Source organism: Myotis daubentonii, chromosome 15 (assembly GCF_963259705.1).
Source record: "Myotis daubentonii chromosome 15, mMyoDau2.1, whole genome shotgun sequence".
NCBI lineage: Eukaryota > Metazoa > Chordata > Mammalia > Chiroptera > Vespertilionidae > Myotis > Myotis daubentonii.
Genome location: NC_081854.1, coordinates 37,216,921 through 37,232,169, shown reverse-complemented (window position 1 = coordinate 37,232,169; position 15,249 = coordinate 37,216,921). Strand labels below are relative to the sequence as shown.

General features: G+C 43.6%; 1 protein-coding gene across 2 annotated transcripts in view; it reads right to left on the bottom strand.

Moving 5' to 3' along the window:
• MAF (MAF bZIP transcription factor) overlaps positions 1 to 15,249 on the bottom strand; it is a 352,212-nt gene that overhangs the window by 321,050 nt on the left and 15,913 nt on the right. Inside the window, exon 3 of one of the 2 annotated variants that reach the window (XM_059667381.1) lies at positions 14,743 to 14,761. The exons of the other annotated variant lie outside the window; for it this stretch is intronic. The gene's annotated coding sequence lies outside the window, so the exon portion shown is untranslated. Of the gene's footprint in view, positions 1 to 14,742; positions 14,762 to 15,249 lie in introns of those variants that run through there. 2 annotated transcript variants of the gene reach the window in all.

Below are 15,249 nucleotides of genomic sequence, written 5' to 3'. Positions count from 1 at the left end.
CTCTGAGGAGCAATATCATCCTGGTTAAGATCCAATGCTTTAAACAAATGGTGAGATTAAGCAGGTGAGAACTTCAGAACTGAGAATGGGAGTCTACCTGACTCGCCCGTCACACTGTTTTCTAAATGCTACTACAGTTACCTTAGAGCAGTGGTTCTTACATGTGGCCCATTCTAGCATCACCTGGGAACTCATTAGAAATGTAAATTACCAGGCCCCTCCCCCAGACTGCCTGAACTGGGAATTCTAGAGATGGGGCCTAGCAATCAGAGTTTTAACAAATCCTCCGGGTGATTTGATGCTCACTGAAGTCTGAGAGCCAGTATCTGATAGCAGTGTGTCAGACCCGGCTGAGGCTACAATCACCTGGGGACCTTTGAAAACGGTATGGATGCCGGGGTACCACCTCAGAATGCTGATGTAATTGATCTGGACTGGGCTTAGGCACTGGGATGTTTAAAGCTTTCCAGATGATTCTCATGGGTAGCTGAGGTTGAGAACCGCTGACCATGAGGGAGCTGACCCCAGTTCTCAGGGAGGCACCAGTCAAAGACCAAGCGTTAAAATTAAAAACCATTGAGGTTGGTCCCATGACCCGTCAGCCAGAATCTTGGACAGAAGCAGCAACAATCATGGAGTGGTTCCCTTTGTTCTCAACCTCAAACCACAGCCCCAGAGAGCCCAGCTGCTCTCATTGTTCCTTTTTTTGGATCCCTCTTCCATCGATTTACCTAAGTTTCTAAACATTTTGGAAGCTATTTAGTTCGACTCTGCACCAGCTCAAGAGGTTAAGGAGGCCACTAAAGCTGGCAGGTTAAAGCTTTGCATTAAGTTGGAAATATCTGCAAGGTAAAGGAATCACTGCTGCAGGTGGAAATGGAATTCAACTTCTAACAACACCTCAGCATCCTCCAAGGTCCTGCCTAACCTATTCTGTCCCTCCATCCATCACCTTCCACAACTGACCTGCTACTCACCTACCTTCCTCAGCCCTGGGCAAGCCAATCTCACCTTCCTTTCCAAATTCCAAAGCCATTCCCTTACTAACCTGGCCGTGTCCCTTCCCATTCTGATCCCCATAGCCTGAAACAGCCGTTCACTGATTCCTACATGCCCATAACCTCTCATTCTCCTAAGATCTTCCTTTGATGGCTTCTGCCCACAATGACCTCCCTGCCTCTGTTTATTTTGTGCTTCCCATCACAGCAGCAATGTGAGCGATGCATTTGATCCACTTGATACTGCTCTGTTAAATGTCCATGTTTTCATCTGCACATCCCAAACAGGGGTGTGCTGCTAAATATTTAACAACCAGCTCTCTGATGGATAGGTGTGGGAGGAAAAGAGGTTTGATTTTATAGCATTTGCATTCTGTGCTGCAAATATATTCCTATCATATGGCCTCTTTCATGCTACCAAAGGGAAATTCCTGAATATGGACTTGAGAGGAGATGCACCCAGCTGGCTCTTGCAAGCCTATAGGAGTGGGTTCGACACATCACTGAGAGTCAGTCCGGCAAACATCTTCTGGGAGTGTGCTCTGTGGGGTTTCCTGTGCTAAATGCTGGTCATGGGAGTAAAACATACAGACCCTGGATCTGTCTGGTGTGGTATAAAGGAAAAATAGACATGTGACAGGGGCAGCAGTCAACTTTTGCCAGCTAGACTATAGGATTCCCTTGAATCCTGAAAAAAAAAATCTTCAAAGTTTTTGAGGGAAAAAAAAAAGACACAGTTATGACTGGTCACTTCGACTGCCCCATGAGTAATGAGAAACTCCTGGCTTTGCACAAGTGGGTGCTGCCTCGGCTTTCTCATTTAACTTGGATAGGAATTGCCTGAGGCTGGTTCTATCAGCTCCCTCTATGGAAAGGAGGTGACTTTGCCAAAGTCTCAAAGGCCTGACATTGATGTCTGTGCAGCCTGCCCCACCCTGAAGAGTTGCTAAGTGTTTCCAGTGAGGGAGAGGGTCTTCTGCTACATCGAAGACCATCTGACCTGGCATTTGTCGGGAGAACAATTCCCAAAAGCGTTTTGAAGTTGGCTGCAGAGGTCATGGAGTCCTTGGGGTACAGAGAGAAGAGAGAAGGGGTATGAACTTGGAAGGCCAGCCCCACCTCCAGTAACTTCTCATTTCTCTTCTATTCAGTGATCCCACATACACTTTCATTTTACAACAGGCCCTCTGCTGAAATAAAACCAAAGGAGCTTTGCGACCTCAGATTTGTACCCAATCCTTAAATGTATGGAGGCGGTACCTGAAGCCTGGGGAGCTTCCACTGGTCATTCCACCCACCCAGGCTTCTTGCTCACTTGTTACAGTGTTAGCAGACGATGAGAATAAAGTAAAAAACTTTACTTTAGAAAATGCACCAAGCTCAGTTAAATGAGAGGACGCCTGAGGCCAACTTTCAGCACTTTTGTAACCCGGCCCCTGGACTGAGCAGTGAGTTTGCATCTCCCCATTGTCTTTTCATGGGTTCATGTCCCATGAGGCCGCAGGGTTTCCAGCCTTGACCTCCACAATTTGCCTCAATTCACCTTAGGAATGTTTTTCAACCACACCATTTCTCAGCAGGCAGCTCTGCCCCTGAGTCAGGGTCTGCACCCCAAATGTAACAAGGTCAAAGATCTGGAGCTGCAGAATTTACGCCCCTCCTAACCTCCGGGCGCCGGACTCACTCTCATTTTACTTTTCCTAAGAGAAGACTGGAACTGCATTGCTGTATTTTAAAATATAACACAAATTAAAACCTGAAAGAAGTAACACATTTTTCTGTCAATGGCTTAAGGGGATTCCACCTCTAAGCTGCAGCTAAAGCTCCCTTCTTCTTTCTTACATTTGTAGCATTTTGGAGCAATTTGCTAGAGTCAAAGAAAGCAGTGAAATTTCCACAACTGACTTCAAAGGCCCCAAATCCTGTATCAGTGGAGGGGAGCCTGGTAGCAACACCAGAGGGGACGTTTTTCAAAGAGGTGTGTGGAGGGACTCCAGGCATCTCTGGCCTGCCTCTCCGATTGATGTTAATGGCAGACACGTGAACAAATCCCCCTGTAGTTCTTTGAAAACCCCCACTCCCCTACATCCCCCAACACTTGGGCTGCAGCAGTGCAGATGATACAGGGAAGGGCTGAAACAGAGAAACCGCTGCCATGGCTCAGTGAACAATACTGCTCTCAATTTAATTTACACCTATGCGTCTTTTATCGGGTGGGGAGCACTGAGTGAATTCAGACTGATCACGAGGTGGACAAACACCTGGGTGGCTTCACAGTTGTCACAATAACCTCCAGGCAGCAGTGACTTCAGGGAAGGCAAGCATGCAAACTGTCATTCCTAGTTCATTCCTCTCTTTCGATTTTTGTCTTCTGTTTCCATGTCCCCTGTGGCATGCCTTTCAATTTCTTCTCCATCTGACCCCTGTTTGCCCATCTCAGTCCATGTCCAAGGCAATCCTTCCTTCCCCAACTCACACCCATAAAGACACTGTTTATTCCAGCTATACCCAGACTACTGTATTGAATTAAAATCCTCAACAAGAAATGTGTATAAAAGGGTGTTTGGTCTGTGAATAGTTTATGCTGTAAGATATTATTAAAATGAGCCCCCTAAGAGGTTGCCCAATTTACAGACTCACAATAATGTATGAGACTACCGATCACCCTGCATTTCAGCCCAAAGGAAGTATTAGTTATTCTTATCATTATTATTATTTGGATATGAGTGAGGATGAACATTATTTCATAAGATTATTGGTTATTTGTCCATTCTTCCACCCATCTCCTATCGGGTTGTTTACCATCTTTCTTATGGATTTATTAAGAGCTCTTCCTATTATGGGAATTGGGTCTTTGACTATCCAGCGGTTTGTAATTTTTCCCACTATGTTGTTTGTATCTTGATTTTGTTTATGGCATTTTGTTATGGGTAGTTTACTTATGTAGCCAAATGTATCAATATATTTCTGGGTAGCATCTGGGTGGTGCATCAGGCTAAGGAAGAGCTTCCCTATCCCAGGTTTAAAAAATAAACAAACAAAAAACAACAATAAAAAAAAAAACCTTAGTTTCCTTTGGCTACTTTTGTAGCTTTTGCTTTCGCATCTGGTGATCACAAAATGACAAAAATGACTATCATTTTCCTATATTCCTCACCAACCACATCTTCAAACAGGACCAGCATTTATTATTTTAACTTCTATTCCCATCAGTAATAAATTTTGAGAGCACAAACTGTGTCCTATTTGTTTCTGAATCCTCTGGTACTGAATCCATATTCTAGATTATACAGGGTGTACACTAAGCATTCATTGAATTAAAGCTTAAAATAAAGCATAATAACTTTGATGCTAAACCAGCCAGAGAAAAGGGGGGTCTATTTTCCAATAGCTCTCCAAAAGAAGACATTAAGAAATAGGTCTGGTGCAGACTATATTTAACAAGCCATCCAGGAAAAGAAACTTCGCTCACCGCAGTGTCAAGGAAATGTCAGGATAAGGGTCTGCTGAAAAGCTGGGAGAGGATTAAGAGAACAACTTGTAATTTTGACAGATGGCAAAGATGTCATCTTCGTCCTTTCAGAAACTTTCACTAGATTCTTATTACCCATTTGTTGGCTTGTTTGTCTGTGCACCTAGTCGCTTACTCAGGTACACCCTGACACTTTCCAGAAAGGATGTGAGGCACCAGTGCTGTGTGCTGCTCACTGACACAGGGCTGTGCTGGACACAAAAATAAATGAGGCGTGAACTCCACGCTCACAGAGTTTAGAGCCCAAGAGATGAGAAATTTAAAAGGTAATTGTCTTACAAGGTAGAGTGAGGAGTGCATTCAGAGTGGGCCGTTTCTGTGTGGTTCAATGCCATGCTTTAGTGGACGATCAATGTGTCTGACAGTGTGTGATCAAACATCTTGGTTAATTCCAGCCAGCACCATTTTCCTCGGTCCTGTTTCTACTACAACCCCAATCACACACTAAATAAGTGTACGGTGGTAATGATGACAAATGAGAGAAATATCTCATTGCTATCTGCAAAAGTTTGTGCAAATAATTTGAAATACATCTATTCTTGTAACTCGATAACTAAATACACCTTTCCATGCAAAATTAAAAACAAGCTATCACCTGTTTAAAAGTAGCCATTCTGCGCTAGCGGGTTTGGCTCAGTGGATAGAGCAGGGGTCCTCAAACTTTTTAAACAGGGGGCCAGTTCACTGTCCCCCAGACCATTGGAGGGCCGGACTATAGTTTAAAAAAAAAACTATGAACAAATTCCTATGCACACTGCACATATCTTATTTTGAAGTAAAAAAACAAAACGGGAACAAATACAATATTTGTATTTGCATGTGGCCCATGGGCCGTAGTTTGAGGACCCCTGGGATAGAGGTTTGGCTTGCAGACTGAAGGGTCCCGGGTTTGATTCCAGTCAAGGGCACATGCCTGGGTTGTGGGCTCAAACCCCAGTGGGGGTATGCAGGAGGCAGCCAATCAATGATTCTCTCTCATCATTGATGTTTCTAACTCTCTCCCCCTCTCCCTTCCTCTCTGAAATCAATAAAAAATATTTTTTAAAATAAAATTAGCCATTCTGCTAGCTCAAAACCCTATCTCCCCTGGTTCATGTGCGGATCTGTGGGAAACTGGTCACTTACCAGACTGTGTACTGACAGAAGCCTTCTCATTCTACCTCAATTGGCCCATTTCCCAAAAGAAAAGGACTGAGACCCAGTAAGGTGATCAGGGGATGTGGCCTCTCATGTCACCTGGCTGCTTAGTAGCCAAGGAAGGTCTAAAATGGTGGCTTCCAGACACTACCTCCAATTAATTCACTTTCCCCATGTGTCTTATCTGACTGTCTTAGCCTTCCTTCTAAAAAGCAGAGTTGATTTTAATAGAGGACTGGGAAGGCCAAAGGAACAGGGAACAAAGCAATTGTTCATCCCTTTTAATTTTAAACTAAACCTGAAAAGCACTGAGTTGTAAGACACAACAATAAGATACGGGAAAGTCACAAGTGGGTTTTTCACTTTCTGGGTTTCTATAGATAACTGTGTCCCTGGCTTCTCCTACTAGGAATTCTCAATCCTGATTGTGCTGAGAATTAAAAAAAATACTGATGTTTGCATCACATCAGCCCCTAAGGGTTCTGATTTGATTGGTCTGGGGCACAGTATCATTTTTTAAACAATATTTATTTGTATTGATTTCAGAGAGGAAGGGAAAGAGAGAGAGAAACATCAATGATAAAAGAGAACCATTGATCGGCTGCCTCCTGCATGCCCCCACGGGGGACTGAGCTCACAACCTGAATTGAACCCAGGACCCTTCAGTCCACAGGCGGACACTCTATCCACTAAGCCAAACCAGCTAGGGTCAGGGCATCATTTTTAAAAGCTCCCCACGTGTATCCAGGGTTGACAACTCAGCCTCTAGGTTCATGCTCTAATTCTACTCATGTCTATTTCCTAAAGGGGTATACATGAGTCTTGGGTACCAGTTTCCCTCCCCCATGTTGTGAAGTGCCCATCTCCTAAGCCAGTGGTTCTCAACCTTCTGGCCCTTTAAATACAGTTCCTCATGTTGTGACCCAACCATAAAATTATTTTCGTTGCTACTTCATAACTGTAATTTTGCTACTGTTATGAATCGTAATGCAAATATCTGATATGCGGGATGGTCTTAGGCGACCCCTGTGAAAGGGTCGTTCGACCGCCAAGGGGGTCGCGACCCACAGGTTGAGAACGACTGTACCTAAGCCTTGTACCACTCCATTCTCAAAAAATTGGATTAGTCAGGCAGCTGCCCGGAGGGCCCACCCCTAGGCACTGCTGATTGGATGAGAGAGAGACACCTGAACAAGTTGGCCAGTCAGCTATCTCTTTGAAGAACTGGGACTTAAAATCTCTAACCCACCTCTGCTGGGGAAGTTTAGGGGAGGGGACCAAGAGGTGAGCGAGGTAATCACGTGTACTCCAAAGCAGGAAGGCCTGTCTGTCCTCAAAAGGAAGAATGAAGCAGATGTGCAAAGAGAAGGGAAGGAAGAGGGACAGAGGCATGAACCTCCGTTCCCAACTCCCCCCAGCCCCGGCTGTATTTCATGCCTTTAATATATACCTGTGTTCTAATAATAATCTAACAGAAACCTGAAGGCAGAATTTTTATGTCCAAGATTCTAAGAAATGAACATATTCCCAGGACTTCTGATTTCCTAGGAAGACTCATCTAATCACAAATGGCCAGGCTGGATTTGACAGTGATCTTGGTTTTTTTGGTCCTGAAACCCCACAGGGAACCCATGAATGCAGTAATGGCACCCATGTGCCATTCTTAGTATTGTAAAGACCTACAGGATAACCTCCTAAGATTTTCTAATGCTTTTCACTGAATAAACATCCGTGGAATTATACCATTTCTCTTGGTGATCAGAAACCCTATAGCTATTATAGAGGCTCTTGATTAACAAAACAAACACAGAATTACAAACAAATATTTCAGAACATGGATTTCTTGGCGGACATTAATAAAGGGGTTATTTGGTACTAAATGAAATAACCCAGACTTTCATGTTTCAACAACCATTTTTCAAACTGCCCTATGTAATGCTAGTTCCATGAGATGGTTGGGTTAGAAAACAGGTTCTAAATTCAAATATGTTTGGAAGATATTGTGTGTCAACCCTGTGGGTGTGTCCCCATGGACGGCCACAGTGCCTAGCAGCATCAAAATTTCTGAGACAAACAATAGCAAAGTAAATATTTAATTTTGTCTAATCCTTACTCTCCCTAAATCATTTAACCACAGAGCTCCCCGAGCACACCTTTCTTAAAAACCTTTTCTCAGGGTGGTGGTATTTCTCAAGGGAGAGCAGCTAACAGTTCTAAACTCCTGTTCTAAGTTCTTCTCCATCTTCCCATTTTGACGTTTATTTTCGAGCAGAGAGGAAGAAGTCCAATGTCACAATCATAAAAACAAACCAAGGACTGCAGCATGTCAAGGTCAAAGTTTTATTCTCTCTAATACTGATCCGGGCCAGGCACAGTGGGTGCTAACTCTGTGCCAAGCGCTTTACATACATTATCACATTTAATCCTTTGCACTGGCCTTTGAGGAACTAGCCCTATTTTACAGATGCAGAAAGTGAGTGTTCTTTTTCATGTCACCACAGATTTTGCTGACAACTTTTTATTAAAGAGGGCTTTCAATGGAGTGATTTAACACTGATTTATCTTCACTATCCAGCAATTTCCTGAGTGTCGGTTGTGCACCTGGTGCTTTACACATTACAGAGTATTAAGGAAATGTGCCATCTATTATTTTTTAAATGCTCTTGAAATGACAGTCTTTATCTTTGAGAAGGGAAGGGCTGCTCTGTTACCTACCGAAATCAAACTACAGAATCATTTGTTTTTAGGGTTAAAGGGGTCCTTCGGGTCAAGAGCATGAGAAAACTACTTCCGGTCTTCTAGATATTAGTCAAATTATAACGCTTTTTTTTTCTAGGCTTCACGCAATTCCACTGAGAAAAACGATGACCAAGGAGAGAAGGCAACTGAGTTCATAATGCACTGCTGAGTTTAAACACTGGGCTTTTTTTAATTAGGAAGGAGGGAATAAACTGACTAGGGCAGGGGTGTCGTGGGCTCTACCTAGAAATACCCACATGACTGTGGTGTAGGGCTGAGTTATATCTTAATTGCTTTGGGCCTGAGTTTCCTTATCTGTGTAAAGGGGATTATGATATCTACCTTTCTACTTGTTGTTAGGATCAGAAATGGCACAGGCCCTAGCTCCCAAGAGACCCCCCATCAATGGTAGCTGTCATCCTCATCGCCTATGTTTGGATGACCTCCAAAGGGCAGGGCTGGGTGGAACATCCTGATCTTCAACTCCACGCAAGTCTCCTCTAGCTCTCAACCAACTGGGATGGCTCCAGAGTGACCAGAAGAAATGCTAAATATCAACGCTTCATTAAATATTTAAAAATCCGATTCTCAATAGTCTCTATAATGGCAGAGTTTGAGGAGTGGGGAGTCATCAGCTTGAAGTCTAGCTCATCTCTGAGAAGTGGGATACGAAAACAAAATCTGTAAACGTGTTTAATAAGATCCATACATGGTTTAGTAACCGATACTGTTTACATCTATGGTGAAAATGATGAAATATTATGTTCAAAGCCTCAGAAACTGAATGCTCTAAGTCTTGTCCTTTGGAGCTCTGTGTATATTTGAGAACTCGTGTATGGGCCCCTTTTTTCCTACATCTTCTTCATTTTTGTGATCTTTGCAAAAACCGAGCTCCAGATAACTGCTGACTCAATCTCCCCAATACCCTTGACACTGGTTACATGCACTGGCATTCTAGTTTCAAATTTATGTCCCTGGTACCTTTATAAAAATATTTTCTAATTTCAGAACATAAAACTCCAATAATGAGCAAAAAACAAAACAAACAAACCAAAAAAGTAGCAAATACCAAGCAGAATATCTGCTTTGAAAAAAAAAATCATATTTTTTTTATCAGAATGTGATAATCTGACATTCACTTAAAATGAACAATTACTTTACCACAATGCATAAATGTCGTTCATGAAACATTTTATTATATGCCTATTATGTGCTATGGTTATTGTGTTTATAATTTATAGAACACATTAATCTTTATTTTATTTTAATGGAATGTTTTGGGTGTGTCATCTAAGTTTGTACCAGAGAGCCACTCATTTTGCCTCGGGAATTCACACCAAGCTCTCCCCATTAGCAAGGAATCCCAGGTCTAAAAGCCCAGGACTCAGGTGGCTGCCAATATTTATACCGATACCTATCATCAATTTCACCTCCACTTTCACACAATGTATCACTTTACAAAAGTAAAGATTTTATCCTGTAGTGCCTTGTTTCTAGACAGAATTCCATAGCCCTCTTCATTTCTCATATTAACGACTAATATTTAAAGCTGGAAAGACAGACAAGGAAATCGATAATGAAAAAACTTCAGGGCTCCCCAATAAATACCTCTTCTGGTCAACCTGACAAATATGAAACAGGGTTTGACACATGCAGCCTTTCAAAAAGCTAAACTTCCAGATTCCAACCCAATCGTCCCATGAAACACAGGACTAATTTTTCTTTGCTATTAATCACAAATGATTTTTTTTTAAAATTAATTAAAAACACGAGGTGAAATAAATATTTCAGGCAACCCATAGCAAAATGGGAAGATACCATGTGTTTGGAGTTTTAGTGTCCTCTGAGTACAGAAATTTATTTGCAGCAAGCAGAAAAGAGACAGCAAGCATAAAAATACAGCCGGATCCCCCTAGTAAAATTATTTATCAAGCTAACAAGGGAGGGACCCTTCTAGTAACAACAGGCCAGTGAGGAAAAGACATGGCTTTATATTTTACCTTTGGGTTAGCAAACCAGTAAAAATGCCAACTGACAAGCACTTCACATAAAGATTTCTTTCTAAATGAGCTTCCTTGTTAGGAGGAAAGAAAAAAGCTCTTCCCAGCGAAGGAGCACCATAGCTTACACACCCAGAATCCTAGCACGTCAACGCTGACTCTTTAGTGCAAAGATACGTAATATAACTGAGGAAGTAAGTTAGTGTGAATTACGAAGGGAGTTTAAAAACCAAATTAGAAGCTCATGAAAGAAAATGTGCTTACATTCGTATCGGGGTGTCCTCATGCTCGGATGCGCGCAGAAAGGCAGGGCGTTGCACGATGCTTTTTCAAGGCCAGCATGAAGAATATACTTACCTGTACATTCACATACACAGGTACATATGTACTGACAGGCCTCTGCTGCACAAGCCTCATTGCCAGATTTCTTTCAAATATTTATTTTTATCAGCAAAATCCCAAAACCGGTTTTAGTTCAGTGATACCAAACTTTGATTATAAATGACAAGTCACTTTTATTGCACCTTGCTATAGCAAAAAGAAAAAAGAAGGGAGGGAGGGAGGGAGGGAGGGGGAAAGAGGGTAAAAAATAAACCATGAATGCGGCCTGATCCCAATTAAATTTTAAAGAAATAGTAAAAAGGTGCTTTCTCAGAAAAGCTGCATCCTCAAGAGCTCTGGACATAACTCCTGACAAATTTACAATAAAAATCACACACTCGGCCGCCCTTCCTAAAGTGGAAATGTGACCTGTGACCCCTGGCAAGCCCGGCTGGTGCCTTTTGGCCCGTGGGAGGCCATGATGCCTGGGAGGGCGGGGACTCCGAACGACACTGAAATGTTGAGAAAACGCAGATAAAAACACCCGGCGGGGCCTGCGCTGCCCGGTGCCACCCCAAACCCTGCCCCACGGGCCGTGCCAACCGATGCCTTAAACGGCTAACTTTCCCCCTAAACGGGGGTGGAAAGGTTTTCATGACCAGAATCCGCCAGCTCGAATAAAACAGGAGGAAAAATGAATAAAAACAAATCCTTACTTTTTGCGTTCTTCTCTGGAACGGCGACTGTCACGCCGCCACCAAAAGACCTGTGCGCTCTGGCCGGACGGATGAAGCTTCCGGCTTTCGGGCCGGGACGCAGGTGGATTCGTACTTTACTTCCGGGGTCAAGGGCCAAACTCTCCAACTCCAATCCCACCAGCTCAGTTGGGGAGCTGGGCGTATTACCCGCCTGCAGATCTGTAGGGAGGTTGCATAGCGGCACCACTTCATGCGATTCCTGCTATGTGGTGGTCACTGATCTTTTTGTCCCTTAGACTAGGCAGTGATGGCGAACCTATGACACGCGTGTCAGAGGTGACACGCGAACTCATTTCTTTGGTGGATTTTTCTTTGTTAAATGGCATTTAAATATATAAAATAAATATCAAAAATATAAGTCTTTGTTTTACTCTGGTTGCAAATATCAAAAAATTTCTATATGTGACACGGCAGCAGAGTTAAGTTCGGGTTTTTCAAAATGCTGACACGCCGAGCTCAAAAGGTTCGCCATCACTGGCCTAGGGTCAGGTCAGGATGCTACTAAGTAAGCAAAGATCAAAGCAAACAGAGGTAACGTTCTAAATAAGGAGGAACCCCAAACTGCTCACGGAGCATCTGGGAAAGCGATGTGTCCAGAAAAAGAGCAAGACGCTAAAGGGCCTCCGGGGCACAGCGACCTCCTGGAGGCAGCTGGGAGCCCCGGCCTGGGTAGCACAGCCTCCCAGAGGGTTACAGAAAGTCTGTCCTCACCACAAACTGTGTGCTTCACTGGGAGAGGACACCCGGGCTCCACCCTCCAAACACACCTGGTAAAGCCTGAGCTAGCCCCTGCACTAGGCACTTTCCTTCTCCTAGGACCTAGCCAGTGGTTCTCAACCTGTGGGTCGCGACCCCTTGGCGGTCAAACGACCCTTTCACAGGGGTCGCCTAAGACCATCCTGCATATCAGATATTCACATTACGATTCATAACAGTAGCAACATTACAGTTCTGAAGTAGCAACGAAAATGATTTTATGGTTGGGTCACAACATGAGGAACTGTATTTAAAGGGCCAGAAGATTGAGAACCACTGATTCTAGGCAATGTGAGAGAGAGCTTCCAGACTTTAAGAGGAGAGGGAGAGAAGAAAGAGAAACATTAAAAAGGTCTGAGAAATCCAATAACAGATAAACAAAACAGCCTTTAAACATCAGCACCAAACTTCGAGTATGTGCTACCCACTGGAACAAAGAACGTGAAAGCAGTTCCTAGCTTGGATCTAAACGGCCAACACCAGTGAAGGAATTTCTGGACTCGTGTCTACCGTCATACAGAGAGGAGAGCCATGCCTCGTCCTTCCCAGAAGACCTGCATGGCTTTCTAAAGTGCGATGCATGATTCCAAACACGGTCCAGCCATCATGTGCACTTTCCGATTTTTTGAAAGGATTCTAATCATTGAGAGAGAGAGAGAAGGAGGAACATAAGGAAGACAAGTAAAGAAAGTAAACAACATTCACTTCTCACTATTGTAATTCTTCAGCCCAATAAGAGACCCCATGTCTGCTTTGCTCCCATTTCCTGTACATCAGGAATGAGCCTCATTTTAAAACATTAAAAAGCAGGAGGCACACCACAGCAATATAGATTCAAGCCCTTTAATGAACTGCCATCGGTAACAAAAGATGTCTCTTTTGATTAACTTTGGGGGAATCAACTCGGGCACCAGAATCCCTTTAAATTATTACAAACCCCCCACCTAAAATTCTGCTGGCAGGAGCCAGGGAACTTTGTTTGTAGAACCCAATTTAAAGGAGGCTGATCTCCATGTCAATTTCAGATCAATTTGATCCTCACCTCCACTGCCTACCTGCTAGCAAATGAACTTACTGTGTTTTTCAATAGACCCAAATAACTAAAAAGAAATCTGCATATAAGAACTCTGTTAGATGATGCTATTGAGGGAAAGGCAGACAAAACCCAACCAGAGTTCCCCCTTCCTTTCTCTTCTGTCATTCTCACCTCACCTGTGATTAAGTAGCAGGATGCTCCCTGGATGGTTAATTAGGTGTTAATATCTTCCAGTGGCTTATACCCAAGCTCACTCATCTGTGGCTCTGTTGTCTCAGGTGACAATACCTGTAATTCCCACAGTTAGTTTGTTTTTCCCACTCAACACCTGAAACTGCTTTCCCCTTCTCCCCAATGGGCAGTACTTCCCATCTGAAATTGTGTAAGTGTTAATCGCTTTGTTATATTTCCTGTAGATGCTGGAAAGAGCGGCCCACCAAATTTTCCCACTGGCTTTTCCTTGTTCCAATGTTTTCCAAATATTGTAAAAAATAAAAAGCAAACCCAGCCCTTCTGCTTAAGCTCATTTATTGCTGATAATTTCATTAGGTGCCAGGAAAAGCAAAAAACAAAACAAAACAAAACAAAAAAACCCAACAACAACAAAAAAACATAGACACTAAACAACAACCCTACAGTAATTTTTGGATCGAGGAAATGAAAGACTCAGCAAGCGGCAGGTGAAGGGAGTTTCAACATTGGCATCGGTGAACGGGAGCAGTAAATCTGAGATTTTGGCAGGTGACTGAGCGTGTGCTTTTAAAACAAAAGCTCTTTACAGAAGCATCGTTTAGTTTTAAGTAATGAGTGCTGTGCTTTGGCAAAAATTCCTCCTTCCTTCCCCCCCCTCCCCCCCACACGCATAGTGTTTCTTTCTTCAAGTTGTCCCCTTCAATAGGATCCTAGAGACAACTAAAAACAATATGATGCATATGGCATCATTGGGCTCCTTACTCCGTACCTGCCCTGCTATAATTAATAGATTAAATCAGCTCAGGAGTGGGCCAGCACCCACAGAAAGGAAAACAGCCTGGCAGGAAAAGCGGGTGGGCTGGTGGTTGGGGGAGCGTCCTCTAAATAAACAAACAACAACAGCAAACAACCGGGCAAGTCCCAGTAATAAAACGCCTTAAACATAATTATTTCCTCTTCTTTTCTCAGTGCCAACAAACACACTGATGTCATTTGCTGAGGAGGCACTCATGGGAGCTGTGATGGATCAATTGGTCCCCTCTCCAGATCTGCACGCACCGCAGTATTCTACTCTCTTCTGTCTCCCAGGAGGGGACTCGCTCTAAAGACTGAGTGTTTAAGACCCCGAGGGGCCTGAAGTGAAGACCGGCCAGAGTCAAGACCGGCCACTGCTTCCACCTGGGCTTTTCAAACAGAGGCACCGGAAATCCAAACGTACAGTCTGTGTTTTCACGTGTCCTTTGCATGAGAACACCTGATTCACCATTTCTGTTAAAATATTTTGATGGGCTCTGCAAGGGAAACAAGGTTACGACATCTTTAGTTTTACATTGGAATTAAATAGCTGGGCTAAGGCATCCACATCAATACCGGGCATCAGGAAACCAGGCTTGCATTTTATTTCTGGAGGATTACGGGCCACGTGGGAAGGCAAGTTCTAACAAAACAGAAACAAGATTTCTGAGTAGTTTTACTGTTGGGGGGTGGAGGGTGGGGAATGTTTTGGGTTTTATCCCAGTTCATAAAATAATAAAGCCTTCATGTCGGGATAGATCCAATCAGGATGAAGCATGTCCACTCTGCTGGCAGGTAAGACCGGGGGGGGGGGGGGGGGGGAATGATGGCTACTCGGAGCCCAGGAAGTGCTGTTTACACAAGTTCCATCAGTTTCTCCCATAGGAGACGGGAAGGCTACCAACAGGCCTCTCCCCTACATCTGTATCCCACCTGCCCTGCCGGAAGCTGCTCTGTAAGGCTTGCTTGCATCCGGATGGGTGTT